The 23,080-nt window shown below is 35.1% G+C and overlaps 2 pseudogenes; one reads left to right on the forward strand and one right to left on the reverse strand.

The window, feature by feature from the left end:
- Window positions 1–4,908: 4,908 nt before the first annotated feature.
- On the forward strand, window positions 4,909–5,515 carry LOC120128958 (annotated as a pseudogene).
- Window positions 5,516–14,292: 8,777 nt separating this feature from the next.
- Window positions 14,293–21,652, reverse strand: LOC120128856 (annotated as a pseudogene).
- Window positions 21,653–23,080: the final 1,428 nt, after the last annotated feature.

Genomic DNA, 23,080 nt, shown 5'->3' on the forward strand with positions numbered 1-23,080 from the left:
TTGAGTTTTATCATCCAACAATCAAAGCTTAATTATAAGCATTTGAAAGCTTTCTTAAGAGTTCTTCCCTTTTGCTATTTTGTGAGATTATTCTAAAGAGAGTTTTTCTTCTTCTCGGTCAATTAGAGTTTTTACTCTATTTTGATTCAATAATTGGTATCTGAGCCACGCTTTTAAGGTCTCTTAAAATTTTGAGTATGCTCTGTGGTTGTAGTTTTAACTGATCTTCCACATCATAAAATATTTCTTGAGATTATTTTCAGGGTTATTACAAACCTTACGGAGCTTCTTTGTGTTTAGAGTAATTTAGTACTTTGCACGTTTGTTACTCAAGCTTGTTCGGTGTAGTCAAAGCCTTGTCGTTAAGATGGGTGATCTTCAAGTAGTTGGAGGAATCAAGAAGCTCAACAACAAAAACTACAACACGTGGGCAACATGTATACTTACAAGGTCAAGACCTTTGGGAGGTTGTCGGTGGTGGTGAAGTTACACAATCGGCGACAGAAGATGCCAATGGCATCATGCAAAAGTGGAAAATTAAAGTAGGCAGAGCAATGTTTGCTTTAAAGACCACAATTGAAGAAGAAATGTTGTAGCACATCCGGGATGCTAAAACACCAAAGAAAGCATGGGACACTTTTGTCACACTCTTTTTCGAAGAGGAACGATACAAAATTGTAACTTCTCGAGAATGAACTTCTATTAATGGCGCAACGTGACATGGCGGTTGACCAATACTTTCACAAGGTGAAGTCGATATGCCGTAAAATTTCATAATTAGATCCGACAGCTGCTATTGGGGAAGCCAGGATAAAAAGAATAATTGTTCATGGTTTGAGACCTGAATATCGATGGTTTGTTGCCGCTGTACATGGATGGCCAACACAACCATCACTTGTTAAGTTTGAAAATTTGCTTGCAGGTCAAGAAGCCATGGCCAAGCAAATGGGAGGAGTCTCGCTGAAGGGTGAAGATGAAGCGCTCTACACCAGCAAAAGTAGAGGCACTTTTCAGCGGTATACTGGTAGTGGATCTAAAAAGGATGGTGACAAGGTGAAAAATTACCAAGGAAATGGAGGCCCTCATTCAGGGGGAGCTTCCAAGAATCGCGGCAATAGCAGAAAGTTTGATGGCAAGTGTTACAACTGCGGGAATATGGGCCACATGGAAAAAGACTGTTGGACCAAGAAAAAGCCTATTGAAAGTAATATTGCTACTTCCAGTTCGAAGGAGAATAGTGAAGATGGTTGGGATGTTGAAGTGTTATTTGCTACGGAAGATGAAGAATTAACTCTCACGGTAACAACACCAGAACGCATTGACTACAAGAATTATTGGATCGTAGATTAGGGCTGCTCAAATCATATGACGGGTGACAAACAGAAGTTGTAAAACTTGTATGAGTACAATGGAGGTCGTGTCGTGTGGTGGTGACAGCTGATAATTCAAGGTTACTGATAACTCACATCGGTAAGACGATAGTTACGCCTCGATATAATTCTAACCAGGTGCAACTTCAAGATGTTTATCATGTCCTAGGAATGAAGAAAATTTGCTATCTATGTCTTAATTAACATCATCAGGCCATTATGTCTTATTTGGTCCCCAAGACGTGAAAGTTTATCGTGATGTCAAAATCTTAGAAACACCAACAATGGAGGGACGACGTTTGGATTCAATCTACGTGATATCAGCAGAGTCTGCATATGTAGACATGACAAGAAAAAATGAGACATCAGATCTATGGCACATACAATTAGGTCACGTTAGCTATTCCAAGCTAAGTGTGATGGTGAAGAAGTCGATGCTTAAAGGGGCTTCCTCAACTAGACGTGAGAACAGACACGGTCTGTGCAGGATGCTAGTATGGTAAAGCACACCAATTACCATATGACGAGTCGAAGTTTAAAGCAAAACAACCGTTGGAGTTGGTTCACTCTTATGTGTTCGGACCGGTTAAGCAACAATCAATTAGCGATATGCGGTACATGGTAACATTCATTGATGACTTCTCCAAGTATGTGTGGGTTTTCTTTATGAAAGAAAAATCTGACGCATTCTCAAAGTTTAAAGAGTTCAGAGACTCAGCTGAATGAGAAGTGGGAAAGAAGATATGTTGCTTGCGCATAGACAACGGAGGAGAATATAAATCAAATGAGTTCTCTCAATACCTAAGGGAATATCAAATACGTCATTAGTATACTTGTGCCAACACGCCACAACAGAATGGTGTAACGGAAAGAAAAAATCGATATCTTGCAGAAATTTGTCGAAGTATGCTACATGCAAATAACGTACCTGGAAGGTTTTGGGCTGAAGTAATGAGGATTGCAACCTTTGTGATTAACAAACTTCCTCAACCAAGGTTAGAATTTGTTTCACCCTTTGAGAAACTATGGAACATGAAAACTACAGTTAGCTACTTTCGAGTATTTGACTGTGTATGTTATGTGTTTGTTCCTGATCATTTGCGGAGCAAGTTTGACAAGAAAGCTGTTAGATATATCTTTGTGGGATACGACAGTCAGAGAAAGGGGTGAAAATGTTGCGATCTAATGAGTGGTAGATGCTACACATCACGAAATGTGGTATTTGATGAAGCATCTTCTTGTGGTCTTCAGAGAAGGAGGTGTTTCCAGACTCGAGAGAATTTATAGACAAGCTGCAATAAAAGATGGTGGAGCATACTGTTCAACTCCAAACAAGCTTAGATGAATCAGGAGATCCAAATGGCTATGATATCGAACAAAGAGTGACTCAGAATCCTTAGCAAACTAGCGTGTATCAACAACTAAATGAAGAAGGTGGGCCTAGCGAAATAGAAGAATTAATTCCACAATCTCAACTCCGAAGGTCAACAAGAATACGAAGGCCAAATCCCAAATATGCTAATACATCCATAATTGAAGAAGCAATAAAGCCTGAGACGTTCGAAGAAGCATCGCAGAGTTCTAAGTGGATGATAGCTATGAAAGAAGAGATCGACGCACTTTAGTAAAATCAAACTTGGGATCTTGTGCCAAAGATAAAAGATGTGAAACCCATATCTTGCAAATAGGTTTACAAGATAAAGCGCCGTCCAGATGGGTCAATCGAGAGATACAAGGCATGATTGGTAGCTCGTGGTTTCTCTCAACAATATGGACTAGACTATGATGAAACATTTAGTCCAGTGGCGAAACTTACAACCGTACGAGTCCTACTTACACTTGCAGCCAACAAAGACTAGAATTTATGGCAGATGGATGTGAAGAATGCTTTTCTTCATAGAGAGCTAGATCGAGAGATCTACATGACCCAACCAATGGGTTTTCAGAGTCAAGAACATCTTGAATATGTGTGTAAGTTGCGAAAAGCACTCTACGGATTGAAACAAGCACCTAGGGCGTGGTATGGTAAGATTGCTTAATTTCTAACGAAAAGTGGCTATTCAGTAACACATGCAGATTCTAGCTTGTTCGTCAAAGTTAATGAAGGTAAGCTAGCTATCGTATTACTGTATGTGGATGACTTAATCATAACCGGTGATGATGAGGCAGAAATTCTTCAGACGAAGGAGAATTTATCAGTTCATTTCCAGATGAAGGAACTTGGACAACTTAAGCACTTTCTTGGTCTAGAAGTTGATCGCACACATGAAGGAATATTTTTATGTCAACAGAAATATGCTAAAGATTTGTTGAAGAGGTTTGGAATGCTCGAATGCAAGTCAACTTCAACGCCAATGGAACCAAATGTCAAAATGTATGCACACGAAGGAAAAGATTTGGAAGATGCAACAATGTATCAACAATTGGTAGGTAGTCTGATCTACTTAACCTTGACCCGACCTGACATTTCTTATGCAGTTGGTGTGATGAGTTGATATATGCAAAATCCAAAGAAGCCTCACTTGGAAGCAGTTCGACAAATACTAAGATATGTGAAGAGTACAATTGACTATGGTCTTTTGTACAAGAAAGGTGAAGACTGCAAGTTAGTTGGTTATTGTGATGCTGATTATGCAGGAGATCATGACACCAGGAGATCAACAACTGGGTATGTGTTTAAGCTTGGCTCCGGAACAATTTCTTGGTGTAGCAAGAGACAACCAACGGTATCATTGTCAACCACTGAAGTTGAGTATCGAGCAGCAGCAATGGCGGCTCAAGAGAGTACATGGTTAATACAATTGATGAATAATCTACATCAACCAGTAGATTATGCAATTACGTTGTACTGTGACAACCAATAGGCAATTCGACTGGCGGAGAATCCTGTTTTTCATGCAAGAACTAAACATGTGGAAATACATTACCACTTGGTTAGGGAAAACGTTTTGCAAGATGAGATTAAGATGAGACAAATCAAGACAGATGAGCAAATTGCTGACTTGTTTACAAAAAGCTTGAGTGTTGGAAAGTTTGAACATTTCCGTCGTCATCATGGCGTGATTCAAAGAATGGAGGCTAACATTGAGGGGGAGTGTTGAAAATTCAATATTAGTCTAAATAAGTTCACACCTAAATTAATTTGATGTCATTGCTCACATCAATTTAGTTTTGATGTCATTGCTTACATCAATTTAGTTAGGTGAAAATTAAGTATTTTTCTCATATTTTAATTTAAATGGTTTAGATTATTTAGTGATTATTTTAATGAGTGGTTTAGATTGTTTCTTGTAACCTATAAATACCCTACTTGTATTTGAGTTTTATCATCCAACAATCAAAGCTTAATTATAAGCAGCATTTGAAAGTTTTCTTAAGAGTTCTTCTCTTTTGCAATTTTGTGAGATTATTCTAAAGAGAGTTTTTCTTCTTCTCGATCAATTAGAGTTTTTACTCTATTTTGATTGTGTCATTTTTTAAGTCTCTGACATAGTTCCAAGCTTCCATTTCAATAAAATTACACAACTCTCACTCTGTACATATACATCATGAGGCTCTTGGTGTTGCTTTTAGTGTGTTACATTGGCCTATGCAACGGGTCGAGTTTGCTGCCATTCATGGACAACCAATACCCCGGCAGTAGCAGTCTCTTGTTCCCCGATCCATTCCGAGTGTTGGAGCAAATCCCGCTTGCCCTCGAGAAGGACAAGAGCATTGCATTGTCTCTGACGAGGGTTGATTGGAAGGAAACGCCGGAGGGGGGTGGATGTGCCCGGGTTGAAGAAGGAAGAGCTGAAGATCGAAGTGGAATAAAAACCGAGTGCTGAGGGTGAGTGGAGAGAGGAGGAGGAAGAGAAAAAGGGCGACCATTGGCACCGTGTTGAACGCTCGTACGACAAGTTTTGGAGACAGTTTAAGTTGCCTGAGAACGTGGATTTGGACAGTGTGAATGCTAAGCTTGAAGATGGGGTACTTACTTTGTCTTTGCCCAAGTTGTCTCCCGACAAGATTAAGGGTCCGAGAGTTGTCGACATTGCCGGGGAAGAAGCACCCAAACTCAAGGCTAACGATGCCAAGCAGGAGCTTTAGAGTTTTCTTGGCTTTTCTCAGCTTTTCCCAGGCTGCTTAAGTTGATGAATGTAAGAGGGGGGAAATCACTATAAATAAAATAAATGGAATGGAATGGAATGTAAGATACTAAAATTTGAGTTTCGTAATGCAATTATGAACCATGGTTGCTTTTATAATTATTTTCTCCTGTTTCGTGCTCACTACAAAAAAAGTTTGTTAATATGTTTATATGCATCAATTTAAAAGTATTTTTTATATATAATACATTGTTTGATTAATTGCAAGAGAACATAAATGTGATCTTTTAGCATATATTTGTTATTATTTTGTTTCTTTTATTGTGCATTCTAAATGAATTTTTAATATAAATTGTTAATTAACTAATGCAATTATTTCTTTTATGCTTGCACTTGACTTAAAAATGCAATAATATCTTTAATCCAAGGGAATATATCTAAAAGATTAGTATTCCTTAAATAAAAACGAGGAATACTAAGCTATCAAATGCACCAAATTTAATATAGGGTAAACTATACTAGTGATCATCTAAATATAGTCTCTTTTCATTTTGATCATTTTTTTAAAATTTTTATCAATTAAATTATCCAACTATTTAAAAGCATTCAATTAGGTCACTTATTGTAACATCCTCAAGTCGATAGGGTGATTCGACCCGAGGTGTCTCATTTGGGTCATCAAAGTGGTCCACACAAAAACATATAGGAAAAATATTTTTTTGTTAAATCATCTCAAATCATAAAATAATTTATAAACAAAAATATGATTTCAGAATATCATTCATATATATTTTTAGGGGTGTTCAAACGGTTAATTTGGTTAACCGATTAAACTGAATTATCCAAATTTTATTAACCAAATTTTTTCTTTAATTGTTAATTGAATCAAATTGTTTTTCAAAACAATTTAACCGAACCAAACTAAGTTTCGTTAATTGGTTGATTAACCGAATTAATTGAAATTTATAAATAATATACAAATAATATATATTAAATATTTAATAGTTTTAGTTTATTCAGTTAATTCAGTCAGTTAATTCGATTAAAATCAAAGTTTAAACGCCCCTAAAACTAAATAATATATATAATATATTAAATACTTAATAATTTCAGTTGATTGAATTAATTCGTTTAATTAACCGTTAATTGATCGATCCTAAAATTAACCGATCAAAATTTCAGTTCAATAGATTAATTCAGTTTAAACAGAATTATGAACACCCCTATATATTGAAACAAAATTCACTAATGTCACATATAAAAACAAATTACAGATTTAATACAAAAACAAATATGACCTACATGTCCCCAAATTACTCATATATTATACTCTGTAAGTAACGCCGAAGGAACTCTCATTACTAATGTTGATAACTGCACAAGATCAATTATTTAACCTGAAATGGTAAGTAACAGAGTGAGTTTTGGGAAAGCTCAGTAATACATAACTACCAAAAGATGCTAAAGGCCAAGCAGATACATGGTGAAGCATGAAAAATTCCTTAGTTATCCAGGCATATATGTATCCTAGTGATGAGTTGAGGTTTCACTAATTAATTCTTCAGGTAAACTTTAGGAAATATATAATTCAGAGGAATCATTCAGAGAGACAGATTCAGGAGATTGAAATGGGGTTTTTATTGGGTTCCCATGAAACAAGAAATAACCACAATTTAAAAACAATAGTGGTAGTTTATTTCAGTAAAACATATTTTTTTTAAAACACAATAATATCCTCCAACCAAACATTAATACGCAGTTCCCAAAACTGCATCCATAGGGACTTACCCTAGGTTCATTGGAGTATGTGCCAACCTGAGGGAACACATTGGGTCTATAAGGACTTACCCTAGTTGAAGCGTATGAGCCACTTGAGGTGTGTGCATCAGGTCCATAAGGACTTACCTTAAGCACAAATCAAATGAGCCATCCTAAGAGAATGTCTTAGGATCCATAAGGTCTTACCACTAGGCCTATTTGGCCTAGGAGCCCACCTTAAGTCCATAAGGAATTACCGGCTTGATCGAAACTGAACCTGTAGAACTTCATAATACATCTCATAAGTACCCCATGATAAATCAGATTAGTAGTAACCAATAATATTAGAAATATAGAACCATATATATTTTGTATCATAAAATAGAGATTAGAGATCGTGTTTTATTTCAAATATCAAAATCATACTTTTAAAAAAATCAGAGAAAATATTTATATGCGTAAGGAACACACTAGAGGATTCATATATTTTTCGAAGGCACGTAGTAGTTATCAAGAAAGGAAACATGAACTTTTACAAGTTGATCAGATTTTGGAAACATGATCCCTATTAGAAGGGTTCGACTATTAACAGATGAAATCAGACATTTAGAAATTGATACTTTAGGACTATTCAGGAACTAGGAGTATTAGGAATATATTCAAGAACCTTTACATCATAATAATTTGAGATTCATATATACTGAGAGTGTCATTATTCAGGCCCAGAAGGGAATTTTAGACATTTTGATTTTGGAAGAATTCTAAGTAAATTAACACAATAAGGGTAAAATGATAATTTTCAGTATTTCAAATTTATATCAAATTATCATGATTTTGAGTCAAATCAAACTAAACAAATCCCAACACTACGATACTTGTCAGTCATTCGGACCAATATGCTTCACGAATATTTACTTCTTAATATTGCTCGCACTAGTTGAACTGATCACCTTCAAAATCATCATTGACTGAATCTCGAAGAGACGAATATGTATTTTGTTGGTATTTATTTTATTTATGTCTTGCAACAATATCAAGAATGACCGATATGCTTGGGTCGTGCTCCATAACCTTTAGAAGTAGTACAACATTTAGGTTTATAAGTATTTCCAAAATTTATCCAACAACATTCACTTATTTATAGATCATGAGGATATTTAGGTCATTTTAGTACTCGAAGTTATTCTATTTATTTTGGAACTCAATAATAATTTGGTCATTTAAATCAATTTAGCCATATAGAGTACTTTCGGTTTGATAGTCTTAAGAGTTTTATTCAAAAATTAGAATTTCCATGAATGTTGCGATCTTGTAAGCTAAAAATCGATTATCAGAATTTTCTAATCAAATCATGAATTTAATCAACAAATCTATAGTTCTATCAAGTCAAGAATGAATTCCTAGCTCATTTCTACTGCTAGAGGATATACATGTATCTTTCTCATTTCAAGGGTATTTCAATCATTTCATTCAATTTTTTCATATGCATTACTTCTGATAAATCGGTCTTCAGGTTGTTTATTCTAGAATTGGAATCCTAAGTCTTTTGTCATCTAATAACCGTTATTAGATCAAACAAGTCTTTTCAGGGTTATTTTCACTTTCAGGGACAATTCTTATCTTCATCGCAAGGGTATTTTCTTAATTTATTATCCAAATACTTTCCAACATTTAACCTTTAACGAAAATAAACAAAATTTACAAATCCTAAGGTTAATTGATTGACCGATTCAATCACTAAACTTAGATTTATTTACTATCGACCTTCTAGTTCCTTAAACGAGTTATTTGAGTCTTATTCAGATTACTACTTTTTTACTGCATTCAATTCAAGTTTTGAATGATAACTTTACACATATGACAAGTCCTAATCATTCATGCATCAACCAATACTAACTTGTTTCATAAAACATGCAAAATGTAGTAATATTTTACCTCGATTTACGAGTTACACCGATTGATCATTTAAACTCTATTCGATTGCCCTTGAATTCGACATCCCAAAATATCTAGGCTACATAGAAAAATGAATTTCATCAAAAATGGAACTTAATCGGGAAAATCAAATCAAATCGGAAGTGCTGAAAAACAACTTACCGGGTTTTGAATTTGGCAAAATAGACCCAAAAAACCGGACCCAAGACATTGAAAAATATAATGATAGGTGGTCTCCGAAAAATTTACGCTCGATCAAACTCTATATTCAATTAAATTAATAAAAGGAAGACTATTGTTTCTATCAAAAGTAGGGGAGAATATTGAGGAAGATGATGATGAAGAAAGAACCCCTAGCCATGGTGGAACATTGGTGAAACTTTGTTGTTCTTTCTTGAACTTGTTGCATGTTTTACTTTGAAAAGAGGGTACCACGGTCACATCTATATTCCCTAGTGCCACAAGTCTTGGAATGAGCTTTCCAGTCCGATCGAACAGCGTAGCATTTTTCACGTTTCCACTTCTTCTCACAATGTTTCCTCGAGAAATGCTTCTTGATTACGGTCAAGTAACCGAGTGCCCTCGACGGGTCATGATGAACACAGTTGGGTTCAGGACATATATACACCTTCTTCTTCACTTCCTTACTTGTTCTTTGCTTTAACTTCCATGGCAGGTTATGGCCTCACCTATGAAGCTGGAGGTTCTGGTCTCTTTGGAACCCTTTGTTACAGATGTCACACAAATATGCTCGTTTCCATCAGTGTTTTAGGGGACAAAGTTATCACTTCTGCATCTGGGTCTGGTTCATGAAGCCAACACAACATGTAATAAAAATAAACTCATAGACTCATAGTGTGTTTTTAAATAGGTTTTGGAAGTTTGAACACAAACCTCGGTTCCCAAAATTCTACAAAATAATTAATTTTGAGTTTTTTTAATCTTTTTTGGGTTTTGCTTGGTTTGAGTTGGAAGAAGAAGCTGCCACATCATAGAGTAAATGGAGTTAACTGCCACACCAACAAAAACTAACGGGAGGTAACGACATGGACAAATATGAAAATGAACTAAAAGTTCGATGACTGTATTGCAAGTTTAAAAAGTTGGGTGACCAAAATGCAAGTGACCTAAAATTTTGAGGACTATTTATATACTTTACCCTTAATAGAATTAAATTTTTATTTTTTAAAAACTATAATATATAGATAAATTTTATTATATTAAATCAATCGATAAAAATAATAGATTTATTAATTTATCATTAACTGTCTTTTATATTTTTACATAAAACAAAATCATTAATATCAATTAAAATATACAATATATATATATATATATATATATATATAATATTTTAATTTTTATATTATTTTTAACCCTAAACTGCCATTTTAAATATGTTAATTTTTATATTATTTTAAAATTTATCTATATATTATAGTTTTAAAATTAAATTTTTAATTTCATTAATTTAATTGAATATAGGGTTTGGTTTAAGGGTTAAAGTGATTGCATTCTCTCTTAAATTTCCTACCATTAGTTATAACCGATTAGATATGAAATGTTGTAATATATAATCAATTGAGGCTTAGTTTTAGGCTCTAAACGATCCACCAAAAACCGCCAAGAGGGGGTGAATTGACCTTTAAAAATCTTTGGTGTGGAAGCAATAAAAGATAGAAAAATTGGCACAACAATTTATAATAGTTCAACTTCTCAACCAAGTCTACATTCATTACCTTATCTCCACACTAAGAATTTTCTAACAAATTCACTAATTTGTTCTTTCTTTTCCTAAGCTCAAGAGTAACCTTTACAATTTTCTAGTTTTTCAAGGCTAAACTAGAACCACTCCCCTTTTCAACAAAAAGATAACTTGTGTAAACAAGAGGACCTCTCTAGGTAGGTTTTATAAGGATTAAGCTCACAAGAATGGATACAAAAGATATGCAATTAAACTCTATACACTTATGTACAAGAGAAAAATGAAGGAAATAAGAATGAAAATTCTTTTCTCTTGATCTTTAAGCTTGGATAGGTGTAGTAACCTTCTTCAAGTGTCTTTGGGTTATTTTTATATGATGGAATGAGCTTGTGGCCGTTTCTAGCCGTTGAGGATGTTTTGGAGCCGTTGGAAGCCTTTAATCTCCTCAATTTTAGCATTTTTGCATAATGGTTACCACTAGAGGGGGGTTTAAAACCCTCTTTAAAAAGTGATCATTGGAATAAAGGGTTTAGAAACTAGACAGAGGGTTTAAAAACTAGTCATGGAGTTCTGAAACCATAAGGAAATTTTGACCGTTTGAGCATTCTGCCTCAAAGGTTTTTAAACCTTAAAGGAGTTTTCAAATTCTTACTCCAAAAATTGAACATTTTGACTTGTTTTGAGTTTCTAAACATACTTTAAGAGGTAAATCAAGTCAAAAATACTTGGAAAATATTTTTCAAATTTTGTGAACTTTGAATTATTTTTAAATCATTTGAACCAATTCAATTAAGTCCAAAAATATTTTATTCTTATTTGTTATATCAAAATATAAGTTCAACACTTAGCTCCACAACGATTTATAGTAGTTCGACTTCTCAACCAAGTCTACATCCACTATCTTAGCTCCACACAAGGATTTTCTAACAAAATCACTAATTTGTTCTCTTTTTTTCTAGGCTCAAGAGTAACATTTACAATTCTCTAGTTTTTCAAGTCTAAACTAGAACCAATCCCCTTTTTAACAAAAATATAACTTGTGTAAACAAGAAAACCTCACTAGGTACGTGTTTACAATGATTAAGCTTATAAGAATGGATACAAAAGATATGCAATTAAACTCTATACACTTATGTACAAGAGAAAATGAAGGAAATAAGAATGAAAATTCTTTTCTCTTGATCTCTAAGCTTGGATAGGTGTAGTAACTTTCTTCAAGTGTCCTTAGGTTGTTTTTATATGATGGAATGAGCTTATGGCCGTTTCTAGCCATTTGGAATATTTTGGAGCCATTGGAAGCCTTTAATTCCCTCAATTTTAGCCTTTTTTGCATAATGATTACCACTAGAAGGGGTTTTGAAACCCTCTTTAAAAAGTGACCATTGGAATAAGGGGTTTAGAAACCAGACAAGGGGTTTAAAAACTAAGGATTTAGAAACCAGTCAGGGGGTTTCGAAACCATAAGGAAATTTTGACCGATTGAACATTTTGCCTTAGAGGTTGCGAAACCTTAAAGAAGGTTTCGAAACCTTACTCCAAAAATTGAATATTTTGACTTATTTTGAGTTTCTAAGCACACTTTAAGGTGTATATCAAGTCAAAAATACTTGAAAATTATTTTTCAAGTTTTGTGAACTTTGAATCATTTTTGAATCATTTGAACAAATTCAAATAAATCCAAAAACATTTTGTCCTTATTTTTTATATTAAAAATATAAGTTCAACACTTAGCTTAGTGGTATAGGCATGCCTTAAGATGCTCTAGGTCATAGGTTCAATCCTCCTTAGAAGTGGTTTATATTTTAGAGCATTTTCCTTATCAAATAAGGTGGTGGCATGTGTCACCACCTAATTGGATATAAAATAAACTAAATTAAATAAATAAAATTAATAAAATATTATTTAATCTGACAGTGACATGTGACACCATCTAATTAAAGATTAAATTTATTAAATTGAATTAAAATTATGACCAAATTGATAAAATATATAAACATTAAGGATCAAATGTGTAATCATACCAATTTCATTAACTGTCACGTCAGCACTTCCATTAACTGCTAGGCAAGTAGCATGATTGACTGAATTTAAATAATTGTGTGACCTGATTGACAAAAATTCAAAAATGATGGTCAAAATGAAAAGGAACTATAGTTAGGTGATACTGGTACAATTACCCTTTAATATATACACACGTGTTATATTAGAAAATTTTAATAGTTGTAATATTGAAACAAATTTGTTAACTAATGTAAACAATTTTAAACAAATTTAACTAAACAAGATGTCTTAATATTTTCCATTATGAGAATTTCACTGGAAATTAATTTTTCAGAATCAAAGGATCCAACTAAAATATTTTATTCTTAATGAACTAAACAATTTATGGTTATTTTTTGGTGTTGGATAAATAAATTATGAAATATTTTTTAATTATTTTTTTGAATAAAATAATATTTAAGGTAATAAAGAGAATAAATTGATGATTTACATTTGAACACGTAATCTACACGTATGCACATGAATATAGATTTAAATCTTTAAAAAAAAAAGTAATAAAAGGTGATCATCTGAAAGCATGGTTTTATTTTATTCATGTTATCATAATCAAATTTATAGTATCTAAAATTATCAAACCTATCAGCGGCTGACTGATTCATGACGAGCAAGGCATTGCTATACCTACAGTGATTGTTGTCTACACCATTTCTTATTCTTTTTATATACATATTTTATTACTACGAAGCAAAGCCTACGAGACAGAAATGAAGAAATTGTGGATAACATTATATGGCATGCATGCTGCCAGTAACATGACTTTTCCCCCTCCAAATTGAATCAACTTTAGTGGGACAACAGTCTGAATATTCAAAGTTGCAGAGGCACATTCAATATAATCCTTCCAGAAAAATATAAACAATGAAAATCAGGGGAAAACAATATTTCATACCCAAATCAGAAACAATACAGTATTCAAAAGTTTCAAGAAAAGTAGAAAGGAATTTACATACAATAAACTGTTATTGTATCATATACATGCAACGGTTTTACAGTGAACTAAGTTATGTTTTTGATAAAAGAACCTTAAGAGGGATGTGACTTGGATTCGTGTGTGAGTATTGGATGCTAGTATATGTCGAAACAAATATGTTCAAGTTTTTTCTAAGTTTTCTATTTATTAAGAGGGTCCTATCTCTATGCCCGCCTAAAATGTGGGGAAGAGAGACGCATGTAAGATTTTATAATAGGGAGGGCGAACTTATAACATTTTAGAGGAAAACGAACTTATAAAATTTAGATTATCAATAGAAAATATAAAAAAAAATTAAAATATATGAATTTTATCTATTCGTGAGGGGCGACTGGCTCGGTCAATTATTGGTGGGGAACATGGGTCCTTTGAGAAAAATGAAAAATCATAGCAACATAACAAGAAGTTACTCAGGCAGGGAAGGGTGTGCCTATTAGGGCAGCAGTCCAAGATCACTCACAAATTGCAAATGACCCAAAAACAACACTTTAAAACAAATACTTCACTGTTTTAAAACAACACTTTAAAATCATACCTGATATGGCGGCTATCAACTAGCAGAGCTAATTTCCTCTTGTCAGGCTTAATTGTTTTAGCGTGTCCGTCTAAATAGCGTCGATGACCCATTAAGAAGTGGGGAAAGTTTCCACCTTGTGTGTGACAAATACTTCACTGTGAAGACAAACTGTGTAGTCAAGTGCTGCCAACCTAGATGAATGGCCCTGCATTATGAACTAGAATGTTACAAAATTTATTCATTTCTAGATTTCTTCTTTCTTCCTCGTCTGAGGCAATTATTATTAGATTTTCCTCTGGCCGATCTAACAAAGCAACAGGTTAAAAGTGAAATTGGTACCTTGAATATAGCAAGTTCTTCTGGAGTAGCCAGTGTATCCTTTGTTTCTAGAAGTGGAAACATCTGTTTAAGGGGAGCCATGTATTTTTCTGCTTCGTAAATATTTCCAGCGGCAACAGACACTGATGTATTCTTATCAAAACCCATGCCCCTAAGCATCATTCCCACCTACAGGACCAAATTAACAGATCAATAAATTAGTGAACATTCATGAATAACTTATGCCCTACCATAAAAAGGAGCAAAACAAGTTCTAGTTGGATACCTCCAGAGGAGTTAATGGGCATTTTCCATCCACACGATTTGCATCTGGCCTTATAACTCTGCCCCTTCGCCTAAATTTTCCTCTCCAACTTTCTCGTGCAATATCCATCTCTTGTCTCTCTTCTTCCCCGCCATCATACTCACAGCATGAAAATGCAACCATATCCTTCCCAAAGAAAAATATCTTTCAAAAATAAAGCACGGTGGCTAAACAGAGAACTCAAGAGTCAATGAATTATGTTGAAATTCAAAGCAAGCAGCCGGAGGCTTATAATTAAACAAGTGGGGGTGCTAAGTTTTTATTATTATTTTGTAATAGGGATAATTATAAAATTAAGTCATTGAACTTTAGGGTATTTTCAAAGATTAGTCATTAAGTTTCAACTATAAATACCCTAACTCATTAAGCTTCAAAATCATCCCAAAATCTTCTAGTTCTCTCTCAAGTGTGTTTTGTAAACACTTGTAAATTTTCTCTTTAGTAAAAGATCTGTAGCAGTACGGAGACGTAGGCAAAATTGGCTGAACTCCGTTATCAATTTCGGGTATTATTTTTCCGCTTTTATTTCGCATTCTCACTAATCTGGTTATAGAGAAATTACCCGTACTCGTTTATTTCCCAACAACTGGTAATCAGAGCTTTTGGTTGTGAATTTTGTCAATTTTTTACAAGGTTACTATTCATTAATATTCACGTGAATAGGGAATTTTGTGAATAGAAAAATTTTATCGGCGATACGAATTTGTCGACGGAGGTGTTTTAATACACGGTGGTTCACAAGAATTGTCAGAAATGATCCAAACGAAGCCAGATTCGAGTGGGAGCGATGGATGCAGACGAAGGGAATGTGAAAATTGATAAGTTCGATGGTGCGGACTTTGGCTTTTGGAAGATGCAGATTGAAGATTTTTTGTACCAGAAAAATCTATATCAACCTCTCTCAGGAAAACAACCAGAGGGCATGAAAAATGAAGACTGAGCCCTTCTCGACAGACAAGCCCTCGGAGTTATCCGATTGACGTTATCCCGCAATGTTACTTTCAACATAGCAAAGGAAAAGACCACGGCGGGTCTTATGGCGGCTCTCTCCAGTATGTATGAGAAGCCATCAGTCTCAAACAAAGTGCACTTGATGATGCGATTATTCAATTTACGAATGACAGAAGGGGCATCAATGACACAACACCTAAATGAACTCAACACAATCACAACCCAGTTGAGTTCAGTAGAAATTGAATTCGATGATGAAGTTCGAGTTTTAATTCTCTTATCATCTCTACCAGACAGTTGGAATGCTACTATTACATCAGTCAGCAGCTCGTCGGGAAACAACAAATTAAAATTCGACGATGTACGGGATCTGGTATTGAGCGAAGAAATTCGACGAAGAGAATCGGGTGAAGCATCAACCTCCTCAGCCTTGCACACGGAGTCCAGAGGGAGAACTTCATAAAGAAATTCAAATCGTGGTAGTTCCAAATCCAGAAGGGGAAAATCAAGAACGGGAAAGAAATATTATACCTGTTATAATTGTGGCAAGAAATGTCACTTTAAAAGAGATTGACAAGCACCGAAGAAAGATACCGGCGTACAGGAATCTGCCAACGTGACAGAGGAGACATGTGATGCCATGATTCTAAGCGTCAATAGTCTGATTGAATCATGGATCTTGGATTCAGGGGCATCTTTCCACTCCACCCCATGCCAAGAAATCATGGAGAACTATGTCAATAGTGATTTTGGGAAGGTTCATCTAGCTGATGATGAAACCTTGAAGACCGTCGAAAAAGGAGACATCCTATTAAAGTTGCCAAACCAGACCACCTGGACGCTGAAAGGAGTGAGACATATTCCTGGCCTCAAAAGAAATTTGATTTCTGTAGGACAGGTTGATGGAGAAGGATATAGCACAACCTTTTCAGGCTGTGAATGGAATATTACCAAAGGAGCACTCGTCATTGCTCATGGTAAGAAAACTGGTACTCTCTATGTAACCTCAAATTTAGAGAATATCATTGCAGCCACAGATGCTGATGGAAAATCAAACCTATGGCACCAAAGGCTTGGCCATATGAACGAGAAAGGGATGAAGACGCTTTTGTCAAAAAGGGAAGCTGTCATATCTAAAGAATGTAGATGTCGGACTATGTGAGGATTGAATCTTTGGAAAACCAAAGAAAGTTAGTTTTGCAAAGATTGGCAAGACACCCAAGGCAGAAAAGTTAGAGTTGGTTCATACTGATGTATAGGGACCATCTCCAGTTCCATCCCTTGTAGGCTCACTATATTAGGTCACCTTCATCGATGATTCAACAAGGAAGGTGTGTGTTTATTTTCTGAAGAAGAAATCAGAAGTCTTTGATACCTTTAGAAAATGGAAGGCCATTGTGGAAAATGAGACTGGTCTGAAAGTCAAGCGATTGAGGTCTGACAATAGAGGAGAGTACAGAAATCGTAGATTCAGAGATTTCTGCGTAAACAATGGGATCAAGATGGAGACAACAGTTCCCATGACACCGCAGCAGAATGGCGTAGCAGAGAGCATGAACATAACTCTGAATGAACGTGCCAGAAGCATGAGGATACATGCCGGATTACCCAAATTTCTATGGGCTGAAGCTATCAACACTGCAGCTTACCTGATCAACCGTGGGCCCTCAGTTCCTTTGGATGGAAGAATACCAGAGGAAGTTTGGAGCAAGAAAGAAATAAACCTTTCACACTTAAGAGTGTTTGGTTGTATTTCTTATGTACACATAGATTCTGCTGAAAGAAGTAAACTTGATGTCAAGTCCAACAAATGTGTCTTTGTTGGTTATGGTGGTGATGAGTTCGGTTACCGATTTTGGGACTATGAAAATCGGAAGATCATCAGAAGCAGAGATGTTATTTTCACTGAGAATGTGATGTACAAAGACAAGGCAACCATAGAATTAAGTAGCTCTAATATCGAAGCTGAAATAAAGGAATTTGTTGAGTTCGAGGAGATTTCTGGAAATGATGTTCAAATCAGTCCTGGGACAGTTCAAGAAGAACCAGGCACACCAGAACTGAGACGTTCCTTCAGAATTCCTAAACCAACCCAGTGTTATTCTCCTTCTTTGCACTACTTGTTGCTAACTGACAATGGTGAACCAGAGTGCTATGATGAAGCAATGAAGATGGAGGATTCAGTCAAGTGGGAGTCTTCCATGAAAGATGAGATGGACTCGCTTATGTCAAATCAGACGTGGGAATTAGATGAATTACCACCAGAGACAAGAAAGCGCTCCACAACAAGTGGATTTATAGGATCAAAGAAGAGCACGATGGGAGAAAACACTACAAAGCAAGATTGGTTGTCAAAGGTTTTCAGCAAAAGGAAGGTATTGACTACAATGAAATTTTCTCTCCAGTTGTAAAACTGTCTACAATTAGACTGGTGTTGAAAATTGTAGCTGCAAAAAATTTACATCTTGAGCAGTTAGATGTAAAGACAGCATTCCTTCATGGTGATTTGGAGGAACAAATCTATATGAGGCAGCCAGAAGGCTTCATAGAGGAAGGCAAGAAAAATATGGTATGCAGGTTGAAGAAGAGTTTGTATGGTTTAAAACAAGTTCCTAGACAGTGGTACAAAAAGTTCGATAGTTTCATGAGTAGCAATGGTTTTACCAGATGCCAAGCTGATCATTGTTGCTACATCAAGAGGTTCGACAACAGCTTCATTATTTTATTGTTGTATGTTGATGACATGCTCGTTACAGGCTCAGACATGCAAGAGATTATAAACTTGAAGCAAAAATTGTCGAAGCAGTTTGCTATGAAAGATCTGGGCGCTGCAAACCAGATTCTTGGGATGAGGATTAAGAGAGACACAAAGTCGGGGACTTTGATGTTATCACAGGCTGAGTACATCAACAAAAGTACTCTCCAGGTTCAACATGCAAGATGCTAAACCAGTAAGTACACCTTTAGGTGTTCATTTCAGACTTTCCAAAGAACAGCCACCAAAGACGGAGGAAGAACGTGCACACATGGTGAAGGTGCTGTATGCCTCAGCAATTGGAAGTCTGATGTATGTCATGGTTTGTACCAGACCAAATATTGCCCATGCAGTAGGAGCTATTAGCAGGTACATGAATAATCCGGGCAAGGTACACTGGGAAGCAGTTAAATGGATCCTTAGATATCTGCGGGGTACTACAAACAAAGCACTTTGTTTTAAAGGTGGAGATACGATACTGACAAACTATGTAGATGCTGACTTAGCCGGAAATGTCGACATCAGCAGAATCACTACAGGGTATGTTTATACTCTATGAGGAACTACAGTGAGTTGGGTTTCTCAACTACAGAAGATAGTTGCTCTCTCCACAACTGAAGCAGAATATGTCGTTGTTACAGAAGCCAGCAAGGAGATGGTTTGGCTCCAAAGTTTCTTGGAAGAGTGAGGCAAGAAACAAGAAAACAATGTATTGTACTGTGATAGTCAAAGTGCTATCCATCTAGCAAAGAATTCGTCTTTTCATTCCAGGACGAAGCACATACAATTGCGATATCATTTTATTCGGTCTCTTCTGGAAGATGGGATTTTGAAACTTGAAAAGATTAGCGGTGCTCAAAATCTGACAGACATGTTCACAAAGACGGTGACTACGGACAAACTGAAGTTGTGTTCAACTTCAGTTGGCATGCTAGAATAACAAGACCAGAAATACTGTTGCATCGATCGAGGTGTGAAGACAGATTAAAATCAGTCTTCAAGTGGGAGATTGTTGAAATTCAAAGCAAGCAGTCGGCGGCTTATAATTAAACAAGTGGGGGGCTGCTAAGTTTTTTTATTATTTTGTAGTAGGGATAATTACAAAATTGAGTCATTGAACTTTAGGGTATTTTTAATGATTAGTCCCTAAGTTTCAACTATAAATACCCTAGCTCATTAAGCTTCAAAATCATCCCAAAATCTTCTAGTTCTCTCTCAAGTGTGTTTTGTAAACACCTGTAAATTTTCTCTTTAGTAAAAGATCTGCAGCAGTCCGGAGACGTAGGCAAAATTGGCTGAACTCCGTTATCAATTTCGGGTATTATTTTTCCGCTTTTATTTCGCATTCTCACTAATCTGGTTATAGGGAAATTACTCGTCTCTCTTCTTCCCCGCCATCATATTCACAACATGAAAACGCAACCATATCCTTCCCAAAGAAAAATATCTTTCAAAAATAAAGCACAGTGGCTAAACAGAGAACTCAAGAGTCAATGAATTATTCATCCGTGTACAAGGAACAAGAAAAATACCATTTCAAACCGAAGACGCACTGAAACATAATTTCCTCCACTATGGGAGCTATTCTTGAGCGTCCTCTCAACCATTTTATCAGCAAGCATCCGAATAGGTTCAGAGAACCTCAGTGCCTCAAAATTGGATAAGCATCCAAGCCCTTGTAGGTTTGAAGGAACTAAATATGCCAACCTGTTAGAAAAGGGTGCAATGCGAACAGCCCTGAAAAATTGAAATCATATAGCAATTAACTCCTTACATGTTATGTGTTATAAATCAATTTCAACAAACCATATTCCCTGTTGTTAGAAATTGAGCATGGGGAAGAGTAGATGATACAAAAGAAATGATAACCGTACATCTCTAAAATATTAGCAGCTCTCACTAAACATAACTCAGGTATTGCAATTTGCAACATATAAAGATGTTCTACAACGAATATATGTAATACCAAAAGAATTAAAGACCTCAAATTTCTGCAGATATATAAAAATATATATACAGCAAAATTAGATAAGATTTTGCTCTAACCATCACAAGGCATGTTTAGTGAAATAAACAAAATTGAAGAACTGCAATGCTATCAATAATTGATTTCCTCTGAACATGAAAGTTTTGATAGTAAAGAGATCACCATGAGCAATCTAGAGATGAAATTGATGTCATGTGCTGAATATATAATTGGCAAGACTAATTTTGACCTTTTGGAACTTTTTCTAGAAGTATAAATGCTGCAATTTGAAGGCAATTTTGGGGCACTTCCCATCAGTTTTTTGAAAATTGAACTTTAGTAAATCTTTCCTCCTTACTCAGAATGCTGAAATTGTTCTGAAATTCATTTAGCTTTCCCAAACCAAAAGGAATTGAGAAGGATCCTCTTAACTGATCCAACTAGTTCAGAAAGTTTTTACAGCACTAGACATTATTCTTATCCATTATCCTTTAGTCAGAAATTGTGTTTCGTGTAGAGGTCAATATACTTTGCTACACCAGGCCACCAAAGTTTTCACCTGCTCCTCATTTACAATTTAAAGGAATTGCAAGATTATTGTCATTGATCTAATTTTCTAACTGTTTCTTTTTCCCCAGGGAATTAAAATTTGGGTACTCATGGTAGAAAAGAGTAAAATGCATACCCCATTGCCTTTAGTTTTGGAAGAACCTTCTTAAGGTAATGAGCCGGACTCGACCAACCTTTTACTCTCAAGTTAACAATGTTGCTAATGTTATTGTCAAACGTCTGAAGTACATCTTCAGGGAGCTCTCTGACCACATTCACATGATTTCTAAGTGCATGTATAAAGAATTCTTCATCAAAAATATCTCCAAATTTGCTGCAATAAAATGAAAAATGACAAGGAAGCGTATTAAAGAATTGAAACATTTTAAATTAGAATTATGAATAGCTTAAGGCATTTTAAATTTATATAGAAAAATAATATTTTGCTTCAATAAATAATATTATATCTAGTTACTCAAAAGACATATATTATAACTTTTAGTGTATACTACGCATTTACTAACTAAGTTATTAGTTTTAGTCTATTTTAGTATCTAAATTTTTAATTTTTTAAAATCATATCTAAAGTTTAATTTTTATTCATTTTTGTATTCGCCGTTAAAAACTCAACGCATTTAGTACTTAAACTATAAGTTTTTTTCAAAATTTAACGTTAAATTTTAAACAGTGTACTAAAATGAAACAAAAAGAAGTTTTTAACAGTGGAATACTAAAATGAAACAAAAAAATTTAAAAGTTTTGAAAATATTAAAAGTTTAAGTATTAAAACAGATAAAAATTAATAGTTTAGGTACTAAACACGTAATTTACTCATATTTTTAAAACCAGGGTCCACCATTAGCCTACCGTAGTGAATTATATTCAACAGAAGTGGGAATATTCCAAAACATAGACGCATATGGTATATTTTACGAGCAAAATGTGAATTGATATATATCTTATTTTATTTTCAGATTTAGACGTAAACTTAACAATTGTACTTTATTCTATATGTCAAAGTGAACTCAAATTTTGTGCTCGGGAACCAATATAGCCATTGAAGGATCTATAAGGTCGAAACCAGTGGCTTGGATTGTAACACCTCAATTTAGGGGCTAAAATTAAGAAATTATAAAATATTGAATTTAATTGGTATATTGGATGAAAATTGAGAATTAAATTGAAAAATCGTATAGTTGGCAGACCATTTTAAGAAGTGCAGGAAGTTCAGTAGCTAAACTCATAGTTTAACCATTTTTCTCTAGGAGAGAATTATAAACTCTCTCTCCGTGTTGCGATGGCATTTTTCCTCCTCCATCAACCCTCCTTTTAACTCCGATCTACTCGTCGTTCGACCTCCGATTGACGAACCGAAACCAGCATCGTGTTTTTTGTCGACCGATGAACAAAACCCCTCAAACCTTTCGTCGTGAATCGTCGTCGTTCGTCGTTAATTTTAGTCGGAAGTATCGCCGGTTTTAACTCAATTTCAGTTAGTTTTTCGTCGATTCACGATGATCTGACCATCCGTTTTCAACACATCCCGCATCATCGTGTTCCTTGCATCATTTCGAGTCCACCGGTGCTCTCCGTTTCTCTGTCGTCGCCGACGCGTGGAGGGGTGAGAAAATCAAAGTTTTTGATGTTTCGGAATCGAGCTCTCTGCCGTTCAAAATTGTGAACCGAGCTCGATAAGTGTCTCAAAATACCTTAAAATAATTATTAGGAATTTTTCCAACACCGTATCATTGTTCACGCATCGCACGCGCCGCCACTACAGGTAGGGGTGTTAATTTTGTAATTAATTTTTGT

Source organism: Hibiscus syriacus, unplaced genomic scaffold, assembly GCF_006381635.1.
Source record: "Hibiscus syriacus cultivar Baekdansim isolate YM2019G1 unplaced genomic scaffold, ASM638163v2 tig00110482_pilon, whole genome shotgun sequence".
In the NCBI taxonomy this organism is placed as follows: Eukaryota; Viridiplantae; Streptophyta; class Magnoliopsida; order Malvales; family Malvaceae; genus Hibiscus; species Hibiscus syriacus.